This window comes from Zophobas morio, unplaced genomic scaffold (genome assembly GCF_036711695.1).
Source record: "Zophobas morio isolate AGI-343-1 ecotype UQ-CSIRO unplaced genomic scaffold, CSIRO_AGI_Zmor_V1 ptg000031l, whole genome shotgun sequence".
Taxonomy (NCBI): Eukaryota; Metazoa; Arthropoda; class Insecta; order Coleoptera; family Tenebrionidae; genus Zophobas; species Zophobas morio.
Window position 1 is genome coordinate 8,355,036 of NW_026972136.1, and position 20,316 is coordinate 8,375,351.

Sequence of the window (20,316 nt, forward strand, 5' to 3'; positions counted from 1 at the left end):
AACACCTTTGTACAGGGTGTTCCATGTGAAACAACCGAGATAAGACTATTTGAAAATAATAATTATATAGATACTAAAAACACCCTTATAACCTAAGGTTTTTTCTAAGCCATTGCTTTGTTAAAAAGATTCAAAATAACTGAAGTAACTTAGCCAGGTCCCATCAGAATTTGACAGTAAAATATACTTGTCAAGACTAAAAAGAAACTTAATAGCACATGTAAAAATATAGACCGTCTTCTCAGAACACTCTGTATAGATGAAAATAATTGTAATTAATGAAATATGTAACGGTGTTTGTTTAATTATTCATTATGATAGTCAGTAATTTACATTATTATATTTTCTTACCTTTAATGACATAAAGATAAATCATTTTGTTGAGACATATATGTAATAATCTATTACATTCTCAGTTTACTCAATTTTTTTTCAATGCTGAAATGAATTTTTACTTTCTTTGGATACCTGTATACTGTATATTAAAGAGCCGTTATTGAATGCAATCTATCTTTTGTTTAAATTTTATATAACATAAACAAAGCAAAACATATAACATTTATATTTCCTCACATATGAAAAATAACAGAACATAGTTTATTTCACTTTTATTACGAATTAAATTCAAGTCCCTAATTAAAAATTCAACTCTGATGTAACAACCATCCATTATCTTCTTTTACCAAAAAAGTATCGGTATCAATAATTATGACTTTAATTCTACCCAAAACCCTGTAATTAAAGTCCTTATAAATTTATCTGCGGTCTAGAAATTGCTTACTATGATTAACTACAAAAAAACGCCCTTAATGAAGGACTTCCATTTTAATATTTAAAATCAAGGGCAATTAGAGCAATTAGATCATTCCAATTTGTTTCTGTGACAAACCACGAGTAGACTTTCATTGCGTTAGAAGTAGTTCCCATGTCACTACCAATGTTTCCATCAAAATTCGACTGGAGACTCCCCATTAAAATAAACATCCTCATGTTGCAAATAGTGGGATTATGGCCCAAAGGAGCCAAAAGATACACCCCAGACGTGTTCAAATTTTACGCCACCACGCCCAGTCTTCTGATTGTGAGTAGTCACAACTTTTTCCAGACGGTGAATATTTTCTTCGTGTACAAAGACCTAGAGGCACTAACTGCAACAATTTTTATCACCTGCACCGAACTCCTCATCGCCACGAAAATGTATTTTTTTATACAAAACGTGGGACTGTTGAAAGAGCTGATGGAGAGTTTGGACGGTGATTTATTTCAACCCAGAGATGAGAAACAAGTTGAACTGGTGAAACCGGTTTTAAAGTTTTGGAAGATGTTGTATGTGGGATACTGGATTATGGTGGGTGCTACTGTTGTGTTTTGGTCGATTTTCCCGTTTTTGAATAATTCAGTGAAGGATAAAGAGTTGCCTTTTATGGCTTGGTATCCCTACAACACGAAAATTACGCCACTGTATGAACTTACATACTTTTATCAAGTTTTTACGATTTGGTATCTCACTCTTGCTGCTATTAATATGGATACTTTGATAGCTGCACTGATGATGTATGTTGGAAATCAGTGCGATATTTTGTGTGATAACATAAGAAATTTGAAAAGTCCGAAGAATGAATATGATGTAGGTGATTCTCTCAGAATTATTATTCGCTGCGTTAAACATCACCGAGAAATTATACAGTATAATGCAATATAATTGTTTCCACCACAGTGATCACTTAATCAGTGTTTTTAGATTCGCAAATAAGTCAAATCGGTTTTTTCATATGATTATATTGGGTCAGTTTTTTACTAGTACTGCGGTAATCACTCTAACTATGTTTCAACTAAGTCTGGTAAGTCATAGATGCTTATTTAATTTTTCATGAACTGATTTTTCTGTAAGGTTGATCCTTTAAGCAACGAGAGCTTTTCTCATCTGTTTTACGTGTCGGCTATCACTTCTCAAATTTTCTTGTATTGTTGGTTTGGTAATGAAGTACAAACAAAGGTGAGACATATTAAAGCCTATTTATTCAAGGAAAAAAAATATTTTGTGGAAAAAACTGATTAGCCAAGAGAACTATAATTAAATAAAAATCTTAAATTTTTTGGAAAATTTTGCTTCCTTACAAGTATCGAGAAAAATGTATATATGATTATATTTCCAAGTCGACGTAAATTTGCTGAACAGTTATCATTCAAACCATATTCTTTAATTTTTCGTCGCTGCTGACAAAATTTCAATTTACGTCTAATTGACGATTTTCACGTACTAACTGATGAAATAATAGTTCATAAAAAAAGTTAGAAAACACTTAAAAAAATGCACAAAATTTCTTCCTTTTTGGATAAAATCAAAAACACCCTGTATATATTTTTTAACTATGGAAAATGTGTACATCTGATGATCATACCTGAAAATTTGCAAAATTTATAGCTATATACACCGAATGTTGACTATTTTTGACAGAAATTTTTTTATTGTAACTTCTAAATTCCTGTCAACCAAGAGTTTTTTTATTTTCTTTTCAAAATAACTACCATTGACTGACATGACTTGTCAGCTGACAGAATGATGTAATGTGTCAGTTGTACCGTAGTACCGTCACAATCAATTCTGATCGGGTTTATTTTCTATCCCAGGAGATTTTAAAATTTTATTTCCTGCCAAAACTTATTCAACTCTGTACAGGTTGGTCAATTAGTAAATTTCCCAGAAACTTTTTTCTTTAAATGGTATATGTGATATGTTTTCTGTATCAAACAGAATTTTAAAGTACTCAGTTCGATGAATTTGGAAAATATTTATTGCGAACGGGAAACTTGCACTTTAGTATTCTACGAGCTGCGTAACACTAAAAAAATCAACATTGGAAATTATTCAAAATGCCTTAATTAAAATATTTTAACTACAGTTTTTCAGTGAGGAAAATTAGGGAAATTTTTGAAAATACCGAATTTCTAAAGTTTCAAAATTCAAACTTTGTCAAGTCAGTCAAGTGAAATATCCAAATGAAAATCATAACAAAATATATTCTTAAGATTGTAGATTTAGAATAAAATTTCAAAATTTTATAATCAATACATTTTAGAAATCTTGCTTCAAAAATTAAATATAATTTCAAGGGAGACTACAGAGTTATGCAAGAATTTAAAATAAAAACTGTTTTAATACGACCATTTCAATAAATAATTAATAGCATTTTTTAAGTTCTACAACTGGTAAAATACGAAAATGTAGTTTTCTATTTTAAATATGTATCGTAGCATATTATGTTGCTTCGCCTAGTGTTAAAAATTACAATTTAGAACTGCCTGCCTGTCTGTCTGCCGTCTGTGTTGATTCTTATAATGCAGATAATTTATTAAACTACCGGACCGATTGTTCTCAAATTTTAAATATGTATATGTAAAATTTGTCCAATCATCCCCTCCACAATTTAATGACGTCGTCTCAAAATTTTGAGTAGTACATACCATTTAAATTTTATAAAATAATATACTCCTGTACTTGTTTGTCGTTTATGAATCTGCCTTAATTTTTGTTATCACAGTTACTTTACAAAATTGTATTTCACATAGTAACTCAAACGTGCCCCGATCCATTTTTTTTATTTTAATAGGTAGTATAAAATTTCAACAATTTATTTATTCACCTTCATCATGTTTTATTGTTTTTTTTTTTTGAAAAACCACACCCCTATGACAAGATACTGACTAGATTGTTATCTCTATAATACGAATACAGAAACATTTTATCGCAATTCAAAAATAATATTATTCTATATTTAGTTCACAACCATTCTTAAAAAATTTTGAAACATTTAACAAAAACTTTGTTAAATACAACATTTCTTTTCTTAAAAATTGTGTCTTAGTTGTGCTTACCAGAGCCCCCCAAAATTACAACGTCTACAAACACACTAGACATAGCAAAATAGTAATTTTCAATATTTAAAAAATTATCCGGAAATTTATGTCATAATTATCAAAGCTAATATTTTTATCTCGTTCCACTCGTATAAAATGTATCAAAACTTAATCTAAAGATGTTGTGTCTTGGATATATGATATGTTGCTAATAATGAAGCGCTGATAAAAGCCGGAGATCGAATCATGGCTGATTTAAACGTTTTGTTTACACCGTTGCCGTGGAAACCGTGCGTCCATGTGCGATATTTGAATGGAATATTAAGTAAATATTTTTTAAAAGGTGAAAGTGCATGATATACGAAGTTGAACTGTCCTGGGGAATTAAAAATAATGGCGTTTACAGAATTTGAGTACCTTCATCCGTGCGATAAACACGTGAACTAAACATGGAATTAAACAATTGATACTGAAAATCTTAATCTTAAGTTAAAATAAAATCTGTGGTTGCAGCTGAAACTGATTTTGAACAGTACAACGAAAAAACTCAAGCTAACATTAAAATTAAACTCAAACAATGTTTGAAGCTGACATCTACATTATAACTATAACTTAGACTAATATTGACACTAATTCCACAGTGAAAAACAGAAACTGAAACTTAACTAAAATTGATGCTGAAACTGGAGTTAAAACAGTAGCGGTAACTAAAGAAGAAATTAAACTTCGTACTGAAATAACCTTGAAGCTAAAATTGAATCTAAATCTAAAACGACAAAATAAAAATATCACATACGCATTTAAAACTGAATTTCTAAAAATCAAGGCCAAACTGAAAGTTAAGCTAAATTTAAGGTAAAATTCTGACTAATGGTAATCTAGTGACTGAAATGGAAGTTAAGACACAAATTCAAACTGATGCTGAAATTGGAACTTTACTAAAACTCAATTAAAGCTCATGTCACTACTGAAACTGAAAGCGTAAGCTGAAACTAATAACGCAGCTTGAACTGAAGAAAAATTAAAACTTATTCCAAAGTAAAGCTGAAACTTAAACCACAGCTAAACGAGAATATAACAATGAAGCTAAAACTGAAACTGAACTTCAAATTGTTCTTAAAGTTAGACCTAAAACTTAGCGAAAATCTAAAACTGAAACTAAAATTAGAAGTGCAACTGAAATTAAAACTAGCGTTGGCAATTGAACTTGAAACTGAAACCGAAAATGTAAATAAAATAACGCTGAAGAGGAAACGATAAATGAAGTGTTATAAAGCTGGAACTGAAACTGAAGCTAATCCTGAAGCCATGCTAAAGTTCAACTCAAACTCAGTCGATATTGAAGCTAAAAGTGGAACTAAAACTTATACGAGTTGATGATCTGCGTTTTCATTTACTCTTCATAACTAAAAAAAAAACAATTCTAAAGTCATTATTTCGAACTGACATGGTAAATTTTAATTTTATTTAAACACTAGCTGACCCGGTGAACTTCGTTTCACCTACAATTTAATTTTGAATCTGCAAAACCGAATGCTTTGAAAACTTGCAGTTGTTTTAAACATATGATAAGCATAATACATTTTTATTCAAAATATATTTACTTATCCTCTCCAAAAAATTGATGACGTCAGTCCAAAATTTGCCAAATGAATCCTATCTAAAATGTCCAAAATAGGATGAGTCTATACTTGTGATTTATTATTCCATTCATATTTTTTAGATTTGCTTATATAGGGTGACTCAAAAAAAATTATGAATGGGTGAATTAATTTTATTGATTTAATCAGGAACTGCAAAACCGAATGCTCTGAAATCTTGGAGATGCTTTAATGTTATCATAAGCATAGTAATTTTTTTATTAAAATGTATTTGTTCATTCCCCCTAAAAAATTGATGACGTCTCCTGAAAATTTTGCTGAATAAATCCTATCTGAAATGTGCAAAATATGATGAGTTTTTACTTGTGATTTATCACTGCATTAATATTTTTTTAGTTTTGCTTAAACGGGGTGTCCCAAAACAAATAATCACTGGGTCAATTTATTTTATTGACTGAAAACCCTAAATAAACTTTATTATTATCAACAATTGTAAAACTGAATATTTTGAAATATTGCAGACGTTTTGAAGTTACTGTAAGCATGTTAGTTTTTTAATCAAAATATATCTGTTTATCAAGCCCAAAAACTTGATGACATCATCTCAAAATTTTGCCGAATAAATCCTTTCTAAAATGTGCAAAATATCATCAGTATATACTCGTAATTTATCATTGCATTCATATTTTTAGTTCCCGAGCGTAAGCAAAGAAAGTATTGTAATCGAGTCCGTCGGCCGACTATCTACTTTTACCTTTTCTCGATCTTTCATGATCCCTAGAAGACGAAGAAATAGGTGTCCCATTTCCCTCTGTCTGTCCGTCTGTCCGTCTGTCTGCCATCCCGGATTTTTATAAGACAGATAATCTCCGAAAGTACTGGACCGATTGTTGTGAAATTTTGTACTTATATTAGGAATATCATGTAGATGGTAAAACGCTAACCAAAATTTGTCTAATCATCCCCACCACTAATGCGATGACGTCACTTCAAAATTGTACATAGTAAATCGGTTTTAAATTGTATAAAATAACATACTCTACTACTCTGAATTGAGTTTTTACCCGAAACGTCCAGATTTTTGGAAAAAAATCAAAATTATAAAACAACATTTTGAAATTTAATTTTGAATCTGCTAACCTGAATGTTTTGAAATGTTGCAGATGTTTTAAGGCTATAAAGAGCATCATAAATTTTTAGTCAAAATATATTTGGTTATCCCCTCCAAAAACTTGATGACGTCAGTTCAAAAGTTTACCGAATAAATCCTATCTAAAATGTGCAAAATATGATGAGTATGTACTTGTGATATATCACTCAATTAATATTTTTTGGATTTGCATATACAGGGTGACTCAAAAAAATTAATGAATGCGTAAATGTATTTTACTGATTTACTCAGAAATTACAAAACCGAATGCTTTGAAATCTTAAAGATATTTTAAAATTATCATAAGCATGGTAAATTTTTTATCAAAATGTATTTGGTCGTCCCCCCTAAAAACATTTATGACGTCGCCAGAAAATTTTTTTGAATAAATTCTACCTAAAATGTACAAAATATGGTGAGTTTCTTCTTGTCATTTATCATTCCATTCAAATTTTTTCGATTTCCATATACAGAGTGACTCAAGAAAATTAATGAATGCGTGAATTTATTTTATTGAGTTAATCAGGAACAACAAAACCGAATGCTTTGAAATCTTGCAGATGTTTTAAGGCTATAAAGAGCATAATAAATGTTTAATCAAAATATATGTGGTTATCTTCTCCAAAAAACTGATGACGTCAGCTCAAAAGTTTGCCGAATAAATCCTATCTAGAATATACAAAATATGATGAGTCTGTACTTGTAATTTATCATTCCATTCGCATTTTTTGAATTTGCATATAGCGAGTGACTCAAAAAAATAATGAACGCGTAAATTTATTTTATTGGTTTACTCAGGAACTACAAAACCGAATGCTTTGAAATCCACTGCAAAAAAAAAACATAATAGACATGCAGTCGTCACGTTTCCGACAGCGAGGGAAGTACTGTCTAAACTCTTTAGAACAATTGTTTAGATTTGCTTTTACAGTGACTTAAAAAAATGTATGGATCAGACAATTTATTTTATTGAATAACTCAAGAGTTGCAGAATTGAATACTTTGAGATCTTGCAGACGTTTTAAAGTTATTGTAAGCATGGTAAATTGTTATTCATTAAAAATTGATTGGACGGCTCACTCGATTTTCGCAGATAATTTTGGATATACAATACAGTTGTTATTTTTAGTATTAGTTACACTGCACCAATCCAAGGTGATATACGTGTTGATTGTAAATGTTGATTTGGTCATCACAAAATTGTGTGAAGAAAAGACTCAACTCGAAAATGCTGAATATGTTTCATTATACTTTTGGTGGGAAGGAAGTTCTGTCGAAACAACGTTCGATCAATTTTTTGACAATGGTTGATATAAATAAAACTCAGTGGATGCTCATACTCGAAATACGAAGTATCTACTCGAATATCAAATCAAAATATTTCTAGTTTTTCTAGATGATGCTAATACTTCAGTAGGTAACAGTTGATGCTCAAGTAGCATCTCGATACAACAAAAACGGAAAACAGTGCCAGTCTTCAACCATCAAAACAAAAATCGAGTCATCAAAATATAAGTTAGTATGGGGTAGACACCTTGAGATGGGAATCTCTATGGCCAGTGTTGGAAAGAACGTACTGCACAATAAATAAAAGTTAATTACCTGAAAAGTTTTCGATATTCCCGCTCCTAATGTGTTTTTCAAACTGAATGCACCTTTTGACGACGCTCCACGTTCATGAAAGTCGCCATGTTTAGTCAAAATTCACTCTTACAACGATCCTACTCGTTTTCTAAGCTGCTTTACAGACAGCTCAATCATTTGCTACGCCGATGCTCATTTTTACATTAAATGCTCACAAAACGCGTAGATGTTCAATTTGTGTCCGGGGAGATACAGTGTTTGCAAGTAGGTACTTCGTACTTCAAATACCACCCAATGTCTCGCTTCAATGTTTGACTATTATGTTGATTATGAGCACGACGCTGATCAACTTCCGTATCCGAATTACCCATGAAATAAATCATTGCGACTTGTACCTGAGGTAGTTCGTCGTACATTTCATTGACTTCGTGGACCTATGTCAGCTTGTCGTCTTCTCGGCGTTGTAATGAACTTCATAAAACGACACAGAATTATTTTCGCAGTCAATCAAATCTGTAAATTTTGTCTTGAGAATTTTAAAATACTGAAAACTTCAAATCAAATCCTCGAATAACGGTAAAGTTTGAGGTTTTGTCGAAACCAACAAAGTGAACATAGGTAAATAGAATGGCAGATCAAAATTAATAAGAAACTTTCGCAATGCGTAACTGAATTCACTTTAACGAACACTTTTCTTGAAGTAAACGACGTTTTTTGTTACGAAAAAACAAACGACTTGAAATGCAATAATACTTTTCACAATCGCACGGAAGAAATAGTTTTGTGTGACACGTCAGTCAGGCGACAGATCCGTCAGGAATGGCCAACTATTTAAATTCATTCCAAGTGGCGATTCCCGTGCAAAATTTTAAAAATTTTTTTTTTCTTTTAGCTGCTTTTCTCTTGAAATTTTTCCAGAATTTTCTTTGCTATAAACCTCACGGAGCCCGAGACCTTTCCAACGAATGCAAAACCGTGGAAATCGGTTCGTGCGTTCTGGAGTTATAGCGTCAGGAAGGAAAACCCGACTTATTTTTATATATTAGATATTCTCAGGGAAAGATTACGATGGTAAGAATTTATACATTCAGGCGTGTAACCAGTAATTGATAAGTTATAAATTCAAATCACATTTTATTAAACAAAAATGAATAAAAGTATTTTGTTTTTAATTCGGTGAATGGAGAATATAAACAACCTTATAATGCATTAATGTACATATGAAGGTGACTTTCGCAACTTCTAAAATTCGGACAGTATCATGCCATTTAACAACTTCGCGTTTCTATAACCATAAAGCAGTGAATTATTAAACCTTCAAATTTTTTCCAAGCCGGATTATGCTTATTAAATAAACAGCAACCTGACAACAATCGTCCTAAAAACCCATAATTATACATTTCGTTTAAACCGTGTTAGACTTTTATCTTGGTACGTATTTGTCGAAAAAAAAAACGATAATTTTGAATCTAAAGCCACTAATTAAACCAATTATGTGCCCCAACGAGCTTGTTTCTTCGACCAATATCTCTCTTTTTCATTAAAAAGTAATGGAACTGATGAATAATGGAACGGCTACTGGGTACATAATTACATTAACTAAACTTTTCTCGATCCGAGGACCACCAGTCTCTAAACTTTTCTTAACCCATTCAGTCGCTAGTTCATTACCAACGAAATCACTACTACAAATGGAAAAATTCAGTTGGAATCAAACAATCAAAATAAACATTTTAATGTTACAATCGGTAGGATTGTGGCCGAAAGGTGACGAAATGTATAAACGAGATTTATACGCCCTCTACGCAATAATCTCCACGATTGTTATAATGGGTGGCCACAATTTTTTTCAAGTTATGAATATTTTTTTCGTGTACAAGAACCTAGAAGCACTAACTGGGACGATTTTCATCACAGTAACAGACGTTTTAGCTTCCATTAAGATGTATTTTTTCATACAAAACATTGGAGTAATCAAAGAACTTATGATAACGTTGAGCAGCAGATTGTTCCAACCAAAAAATTCCAGCCAGATTGATTTAGTACGACCTGGTCTAAATTCGTGGAAATTTATGTATATCACGTTTTGGATCATGACGGGCACGACCGTATTCACGTACTCGATTTTTCCATTTCTGGATAATTCCGTCAAGGAAAAAAATCTGCCTTTTGTGGCTTGGTATCCCTACAATTCCAAAATATCTCCACTTTACGAAATCACGTACCTGTACCAAGTACTTGGAATTTGGTATCTAACTGTGGCTAATATAAATATGGACACGATGATAGCTGGTTTGATGATGTATGTGGGAACGCAGTGCGATATTTTATGCGATAATTTGAGAAATCTTGGCAGTTTTACCCAAACCGAATTAAATGATGATTATACTTTTAACCATAAAATTATTATTTGTGTTAAACACCACCGGCTAATGGTTCAGTATGTAAAATTATTAAAACTTACCGTTTCCTGTTTTCCTGAAAGTAAAGTTTCAGTTTTGCCGAAAATTGCAACCGATTTTTCAATATGATTGTTTTGGGGCAATTTTGTACAAGCACGGTTGTTATTGCTTTGACGATGTTCCAACTGACGCTGGTAAGTTTGATTTTTTGTTAATTTTTGTATTATTATTTGTTTCTTGAAAGGTTGATCCTTTGAGTAGCGCCAGTCTTTCCCATTTGTCATATGTAACAGCCATCACTGTACAACTTTTCCTGTATTGTTGGTTTGGAAATGAAGTTGAAATTAAGGTGAGAGATTTTTCCTTTGGTAATTATCCTCGAGTAAAAAAATAAAAAAACATATGTTTTCTGTCGTTCCTCAGAAACAATAGAAAAATATTGAAACCATGTATCGACGTTTTTTAACTATGAGTTCACACAAACGTAGAAAATATCTTTGAGAAAAGAAATCATTTTTATTCGAAAAACTTCTAATTTTATATTTTACAGCTCATCAAAAAATTCATTCTTTTATAATTTAAACTCAAATCGATTTATTGCACCATATTTTTAATGAAAGTTATTTAATATGTATATAATGTCAAAACAGTTTCATAAACCACAAGTATAGGAGTATTTATTTCATCAAATTTAATTGACGTTTACTAAAAAAAAATATTGAGAGAACGTCATCAAATTTTTGGTGACGATATTCCTAACATACATTCAACGGGTGATCAAAAAAATTTCAGATTAAAGTAGGCCTTAGAACTATTTTTTATTTCTTTGATTATTATCCGTTACAAGTTGACAACAATCGGTTCAATAGTTTCCGAGATTATGTGTCTAATAAAAATCGAGACGGTCTACATACAGAGGACAGACTTTTTAGTACCTACTCTAGGGGTCATGAAACGTCGAGAAAATATGAAAGACGTATTCGTCGGATTAGCACTATTATTACAGTACAATAGTTCTCCATATATAGTATTACTTAAATAAAATTAAGACTACACCATGCATTTTCAGAAAGTGCTAACGTCAATTTGAACAACGTAACACATCAACTAAGAGTTATTGATTCATTCCATGTAGAAAGTTCATGACGTCATCTTCAAAAAAATTCATAAATTTTCATTAAGACGTCCTGCGATGTTATAATGTCTCAGATATATATTCCAAGCATTGAGATATTCAAAAGCTACTCATCTAATTTGAGTTTGACAATGAAAAATATTTCTATAAAATTTCTGAGGAAAAATACATTTCCGATCTTCTTAAATATTCATAATGTAGAGCACAATCTCATAGTCTTTTTTTGGTGCCTCACTTAATACTAAGTTAAAAAAATAAAATCTAGGAACCATAAAAACGTTATCTTGATTTTGATATTAAAAATGCTTTTTAAAAAGTACACATTACATACTTTCTTATAATAAATTTTTGTCATTAAAGCCTGACTGTGTCAGTGAAAACTCAGTTTTTAGTTTATATTCAGTCTCAAGAGGTAATTTTATTTTAAATTGAATTAAATTAATATATTTTCTTAAAAATTGTACTTTGGTTATTCTCACGCCTTTGTGTGTACAAAATAAGCATTTTTTTATAAGTAAAGGTACAACATATGAATGGTATACTATGTTGAACGTCCTGGTAGACTAAAATCAATGCCGTTTACATGATCAAAATAACTTGGAATTTCGCCAAATCTTTAAAAATGGCAAACATTTGCAACAAAATATTTTGGAGTTCGAAGTTTAGCAATGCAGTGTTGAAGTGTATTTCTAAACAACAAGGGCTCCGAAATTTTGATTATACCACGTGTCTCTTTTACTTGATACAACCCCTGTAACTTTTTTATTTTTAAAGATAAACATATAGTTCTTTGAGCAAGTTTGTATCATTTTAAAAGATCACTTATGTGAATAAATGGTATGAGTGTCAGTTTTTCAACTTCATCAATAAACATTTCTTACAAGAAATTAATCTTTCCATTTATGAAAAAATATACCTAGTGTTCCACAAAAAAAAGTTGACATCATTTCCGGTTCTACCGGAAGTGCTAATAAGAATGTGAGGTTTCTGTTACATAGATCTTTTGAAATGATACAAATTTGCTCAAAGAACTACAGGTTTATCTTTAAAAATAAAAAAGTCTCAGGGATCGTATCAAATAAAAGAAACACCCTGTATACTAATCTATACAAATTACCGATTTGTTTTTTAATTTCCATTTATTATAGCTCGAATGTCTCTTGTTTTGTACATTTTTTTGTTTCTGCTGCCCTTTTTCGTATAAATTCCAATTTACGAGAGTTATTCGAGAGTTGTTCTAAATTGGTGTAGTGTAACTTAAATTAAACTTTTTAAACACATTCTCAAGGAAATCTTAAACCTGCAAGAATTTATTTATAAACTCGAAGACGTATCGAGGCGTTGATATTTTTTTTTTTATAAAATAATACTTTTTATTAAATAAAACACACGTTTATTAAAAGCTTTATTACTGCGAAATTAATCGAGAATATAAATGAATATGATAGGTAAACTTTAATAAACAAAAAGGTGACGTTTACACTTTCTAATATTCAGACTATTGCGTTCATCTTATTTTAATAACTACGTACTTCTATACCGATCACTCAGTGAATTATTAAACCTTCCAACTTTTTCCAAAAGAGATTTTCCTTATTAAATAAACAGCAGCCTGAAAACAATCGTTCTTAAAAGCCGTAATTATACATTTCGTTTAAACCGTGCTGCCTCCACTTACTTTAATAAAAATTTTATCTTACTACTTCGTCGAAAAGAAAAAAAACACGATAATTTTGAATCTGAAACCACTAATTAAAACAATTATATGTCCCAGCGAGCTTATTTCTTCGACCAATATCTCTCTTTTTCATTAAAAAGTAATGCATCGGATGAATAATGGATCAACTTCTGGGTAGATAATTATTTTAATTAAACTTTTCTCGACAAGACGACCATCAGTCTCTAAACATTTCTTAACACAGTCAGTCGCTATTCAAAATGGACAAATTCAGTTGGAAACAAACAATTAAAATAAACATTCTAATGTTGCAATCAGTAGGGTTGTGGCCCAAAGGTAACGAAATTTATAAACGAAACATTTACGCCCTCTACGCAGTCATTTCCACGATTATTATAATGGGTGGCCACAACTTTTTTCAAGTTATGAACGTTTTTTTCGTATACAAGAACCTAGAAGCACTAGCTGGGACGATTTTCATCACAGTCACAGACGTTCTGGCTTCCGTGAAGATGTATTTTTTCATACAGAACGTCGGAGTGCTCAAAGAACTTATGATAACGTTGAACAGCAGATTGTTCCAGCCAAGAAATTTTAACCAGGTCGATTTGGTACGACCTGGTTTAAATTCGTGGAGATTTATGTATATTACCTTCTGGATCATGACAGGCACGACCGTTTTCATATGGTCGATTTTTCCGTTTCTGGATAATTCTGTCAAGGCAAAGCGGTTGCCTTTTGCTGCTTGGTATCCCTACAGTACCAAAATGTCTCCGTTTTATGAAATTACATATCTGTACCAAGTGATTGGGATTTGGTATCTCACTGTGGCTAATATAAATATGGACACGATGATCGCTGGTTTGATGATGTATGTTGGAACTCAGTGCGATATTTTATGCGATAATTTGAGAAATCTTGACCGCTTAACGCAAGCCGAATTAGGTACTAATTGTACTATTAATCAAAAAATTATCGAATGTGTTATGCACCATCGGCTGCTGGTACGGTATGTAAAATGAATGGAAGTCGTCGTTTTCAATTTTGCTGAAACTGAAGTTTTAGTTTTGCCAACAATTGCAATAGATTTTTCAGTATGATTGTTTTGGGGCAATTTTTTACCAGCACTGTGGTTATTGCTTTGACTATGTTTCAACTGACTTTGGTAAGTTTAATTTTTTTGGCAATTTTTGTATTAATATTGGCTCGTTGGAAGGTTGATCCTTTAAGTAGCGCCAGTTTTTCTCATATGACTTACGTAACAGCCATCACTGCACAACTTTTTCTATATTGTTGGTTTGGAAATGAAGTTGAAATTAAGGTGAGCGAATTTTGTTTTGATATTTACTGTCGAGTATTGTCAAAATTATTTATCGGAACTATTATTCACAAGCGATTTTTGAACGATTTATTTAATCGGCTTTAAACTCAGAGACCAACACACATGCAACGTTCAAATTGTCACTCCAAATAATTATTCTCAAGAGACGCTTTGATAACAATTTAACCGCACTTTCCATAAAACCCGTAATTACGTTTCTGATTATTAGCCACAAATGCATATTACTGCATTTATGTTTTTTTAATGAAACGAAAGTTGTAATTTTCTGCAACTAGCATTCAGAATTCCATTAATAATAAAAAACGCTTTAAAAGAGAAAATTATGCTACAGACAACACTCGGTGCGGTAGTTTCAAACAAGCAACAACTTCATTTTTAACAAAAATAACTCAAAATTAGTAACAGAATGACAATCTTCGACTGGACATCGACTATAAAAATTAATATCGTGATGTTATACCTAGTTGGATTGTGGCCTAAAAGTGACAAATATGATCTATACACAGTGTATACAATTTTTACCACAATTATTATGATGGGTGGCCACAACTTTTTCCAAGCAATGAACATTTTCTTCGTTTACAACAATCTAGAGGCCTTAACAGAAACAGTTTTTATCACCGTGACTGACGTTCTTGCTTCCATGAAGATGTATTTTTTTATACGAAACGTCGAACTGCGTAAGAAACTTATGAGAAATTTGAGGAATGACACCTTCCAACCTAGAAACTCGAAACAAATAAATATGGTTCAGCCCGCTTTAAAGACCTGGAAGGTGATGTACATCACATTTTCCATTATGGCGAGTTATACCGTGGTAATTTGGACGGTGTTTCCATTTTTGAACAACTCATTTAAAACAGGACGTTTACCTTTTGCTGCCTGGTATCCATACGATTCGAGAAAATCGCCGTGTTATGAGTTGACGTATGTTTATCAAGTTCTGGCTATGTGGTACTTAACAGTGACTAATATAAATATGGACACAATGATAGCAGCTTTGATGGTTTTAACTGGAGCACAATGTGATATTTTGTGTAACAATTTACAAACAGGATCAGATTTACATTACAGAAGGAATTTTAATGAAAATATGATGAAATGTATTAGACACCATCAAGAAGTTATACGGTATTTATGCCCCAAAAATTATTTTCAGTCAGTCAAGTTTTGACTTTTTAGATTTGCTCTCGACTGCAATAAGTTTTTTAGTATGATAGTTCTAGGCCAATTTTTTACTAGTACAGTAGTTCTTGCGTTTACTATGTTTCAAATGACTTTGGTGAGTGTTTCCTTTTTATGGGTCAAATTTGTAATTTTTTGGAAAGGTGGATCCTGTGAGTCCTGAGAGTTTTACTAATTTGTCCTACGTGAATGCTCTTACCGCTCAGCTTTTTATGTACTGTTGGTTTGGAAATGAAGTAGAAATTAAGGTAAGACTAAATGCGAAAAAATTAATTAGACTGTCTAAGTATTCTACTACAGAAATCTATTTTGAAAATGAAAACGTTCTTACACATTTTTGGCGATTTTATTTTTCGCATATTGATAATGATAAACTAGTCCATTTTTTGACTATTTAAATTTATTTCTTTTTTTTACAAGATAATGGAATTATGAATGAAATTAAAATTGGGACAAAACACGCCGACCAAACTCTTACATTGCAAAATTTAAACAAGGAAAGTTCTTTAGCAAATCTTCCTGAGACTTTTCGGATTTTAATTCCTTTATTGTCGCTTCCATTTCTGGTGGGATTAATATTTTCAATTTTTTTCAATTCTCGGTTTCCCGCGTTTTATACTGGTTTTCCACTTTCATTATCAAGAAAAATGTGATCAAACGTTTATCTCCTTACTACTTTCATGTCAACGAAATTTTGGAATCTTATTCAAAATACAAACTGTTAATTTAACAACAGTAATTTTTGAAATGTCATTGGGAATTTAATTAGATGAATATTTGTAAAAACCTCGTGTGTAACACGTTATGAAAGCTGCGTTATTTCACTAGTTTGATTGATTAGCTACACCATCACGAATCGAACTTCAACCTCATGAAAAACCGCGTCGTTTTGATAACTAGTTCCACATACAACTATTATAATCTTAAACGGTTTGATATTGTTTTTACTTTTTTCCATCATTAGCAGCTTCTAAATTTTCTCCTCTATTTTTTTAAGTATTGATTTTTGAAAACTGTTGTGTTATGGTAACTTTTGAAATGTTTTCATTTTTGACTAATTCAACATTTTTTAAATGCGTGGTAAATTTTTTTTAAAATATGATTACATATCAATAATTATTATTAAAAGCACCATATTTTGATAAAGCTAGACTTTGCAATTTCTTCAATTTGTTTACGAAGCGAATTATACTGATAAGATTGCACAAAAAAATTATTCCAAAAAAATTTTTTTTTTCAGATCATTTTCTCAAAGTGAAAATTACCGACCTTGTATTGGGTATATATTACAGTTGATTTAATCGTCCACAAAAAAAAATATATGTCTTATGTGGTCTTTCGACTAGATAGAAAATATACAAGCACTGTTTAAGCAATTTTTAACTATATTTATTAATTCTAATTTTTGTTCAAAAAACGTTTCATAGACATGTCTTAATATGGCTTAAGGTTTTATCTACACACTTAGATTTTACTATCAATAAATGTCCATATAATCCATTAATCGTGAAAATTTTCATGCAATTAAATTTCACACAACTCGTAAATAACTACCAAAATATTTCAATCCAGTACAGAAGAAACATCAGCTGGCTATTTATGTCTTTAAGACAACAAACAAATCATTTTTGCATCGAAATCCATCCAATTTTATATTGTACACCTTATCTTCAAAACTATGAAATAATTAATCGCTGAAAGACCAACTCACATGCATCGTTAAAGTTGTAACTGCAAATAATTATTCTGAAGAGACCCTTTTCAACAATTTAACCGTGCTTTTCCATAAAACCCGTAATTACGGTTCTGATTATTAGTCACAAATGGATATTACTGCAGCTATGATTTTTTTATGAAACGAAAGTTGTAATTTTCTACAATTGCCATTCAGAATTTCATTAATAATAAAAAACACTTTAAAAGAGAAAATTATGCTACAATCAACACTCGGTGCGGTAGTTTCGAATAAGTGACAACTTCATTTTTACTAAAACTAACCCAAAATTAACAACAGATCATATTAAAAATAATTGCTCGAAATTCAGACGAAAATGGCAATCTTCCACTGGTCATCGACTATAAAAATTAATATTGTGATGTTATACCTAGTTGGATTGTGGTCCAAAAATTGATAAATACGGTCTATACACCTTGTATACAGTTTTTACCACAATTGTTGTTATGGGTGGCCACAACTTTTTCCAAGCAATGAACATTTTCTTCGTGTATGACAATTTAGAAGCCTTAACAGATTCCATTTTTATAACCGTAACTGATATCCTTGCTTCGATTAAGATCTATTTTTTCATACGAAACGTACAATTGCGCAAGAAACTTGTAGAAACCTTATCGAATGCTACCTTCCAACCAAGAAATTCGAAACAAATATACATGGTTCAGCCCGCTTTAAAGTCGTGGAAACTGATGTATATCACGTTTTCAGTTATGACCAGTTATACTGTGCTAATTTGGACGATATTTCCATTTTTGAATAGCTCATTTAAAGAAAGAAGTTTGCCTTTTGCGGCCTGGTATCCATACGATTCGAAAAAATCGCCGTTTTATGAATTGACGTATGTTTATCAAGTTCTGGGTGTGTGGTATTTAGCAGTGGCTACTATAAACATGGACACATTGATAGCAGCTTTGATGGTTTTAATTGGAGCCCAGTGTGATATTTTGTGCAATAATTTACAAACAATAAGGTCAGATTTACATCCTAGAGGCAATTTTAATGAAAACATGATCAAATATATTACCCACCATCAAGAAATTATACGGTATTTATGCCCAAAAATTATTTTTAGTGGGTCAAGTTTCTCCTTTTTAGATTTGCCCTCGACTGCAATAAGTTTCTAAATATGATAGTTTTAGGCCAGTTTTTTACTAGTACTGTTGTTCTTGCGTTTACTATGTTTCAAATGACTTTGGTGAGTGTTTGTCCTCTTTATGAGTCAAATTTGTAATTTTTTGGAAAGGTGGATCCTGTGAGTCCTGAGAGTTTTACTAATCTGTCTTACGTGAATGCTCTGACCGCTCAACTCTTTATGTACTGCTGGTTTGGGAATGAAGTAGAAATTAAGGTAAGATTGTTCCAAGAAAAAATACGACAAAATTAATTTGAGTGCTGATCATTTTGTTTAAGTATTCTACAAGTGAAAACTATGTTGAAAATGATAACGATATTACATATTTTTGGTGATTTTATTTTTCGCAAATTGATAATGAAAAACTTTTTAACGATAAATTGTTAAAAAAGTAGCCCATTTTTTAACTATTTAAATTTATTTCCTTTTTTATAATGTAATGGAATTATGAATGAAAATAAATTTTAGAACAAAAAACGTTGACCAAATTCTTACCTTCCAAAGTTTGAACCAGGAAAATTCTTTAGCATATCTTCTCGAGACTTTTCAGGTACTAATTCCTTCATTGTCGCTTCCACTTGTTGTTCTAGTAGATTAATGTTTTCCATTTCTTCCAGTTCTCGGTTTCAAGCGTTTTAAACTGGTTTTCGACTTTTGCACAAAATTTTTTTGACACACAAAAAAAATATATAATCATCTCCTTGAAGCACAACACTTACTACCTTCATATCAACGAAATTTTCAAACGCCATTAGCCAGTAATTTTTGAAGTGTTGTTGGAAAATTAATTGGATGAATATTTGTAAAAACCTCGTGGGCAGCACGTTATGAAAGCTGCCTTATTTCACTCATTTGATTGATTCACTCTGGCGACACCGTCACGAATCGAAATTCAAACTCATGAAAAAACGCTTCGCTTTCATACCTAGTTAGTTGTTTTTACTTTTTTCCACCATTAGAAGCTTCTAAATTTTCTGATACCTCTATTTTTTGTAGGTATTGATAGTTGAAAAATGTTTTGTGTTGCGGTAATTCTGGAAATGTTTTCATTTTTGACGTTTTCGACATTTTTGAAATGATGTGGTAATTTCAAGGTTTTACTTTAGTCGTTTTAGACCATTGGTCTTTAATACATATATAAAGATTATCAGAAAACAAAAATTTGTTATAATCTCTTTATAAATTTTCGAAAAAGCGGAATTTGTTGGACCGCACTTCAAGAGCGAAGGAAGTTGTGTCGAAGTAACCTTGGACCAATTTTTTTTAATTTTCAAAATTTTTGAAATAATGTAATACATCATAATTTCAAGGTTTCCAGCTTCGCCATGCAGACTTTCCATATGCATTTATAAAAATATTTTCTGTATTATAAAACAAAAGCTCAATCAATTCACACCTAACTCGGGTAGTTATTTTTCATATAACAGTATTTTTTTTTAAGAATGTTATTAAATATCAGTAAGTAGAGGCACCACATTTGATGAAGATAGACAGTATTTGTGCAATTTTCTCTA

General features: G+C 31.2%; 1 protein-coding gene across 1 annotated transcript in view; it reads left to right on the top strand.

Annotated features, from left to right (window-relative positions):
• LOC135139365 (odorant receptor 4-like) overlaps positions 1 to 20,316 on the top strand; it is a 146,040-nt gene that overhangs the window by 34,229 nt on the left and 91,495 nt on the right. The window lies entirely within an intron of this gene.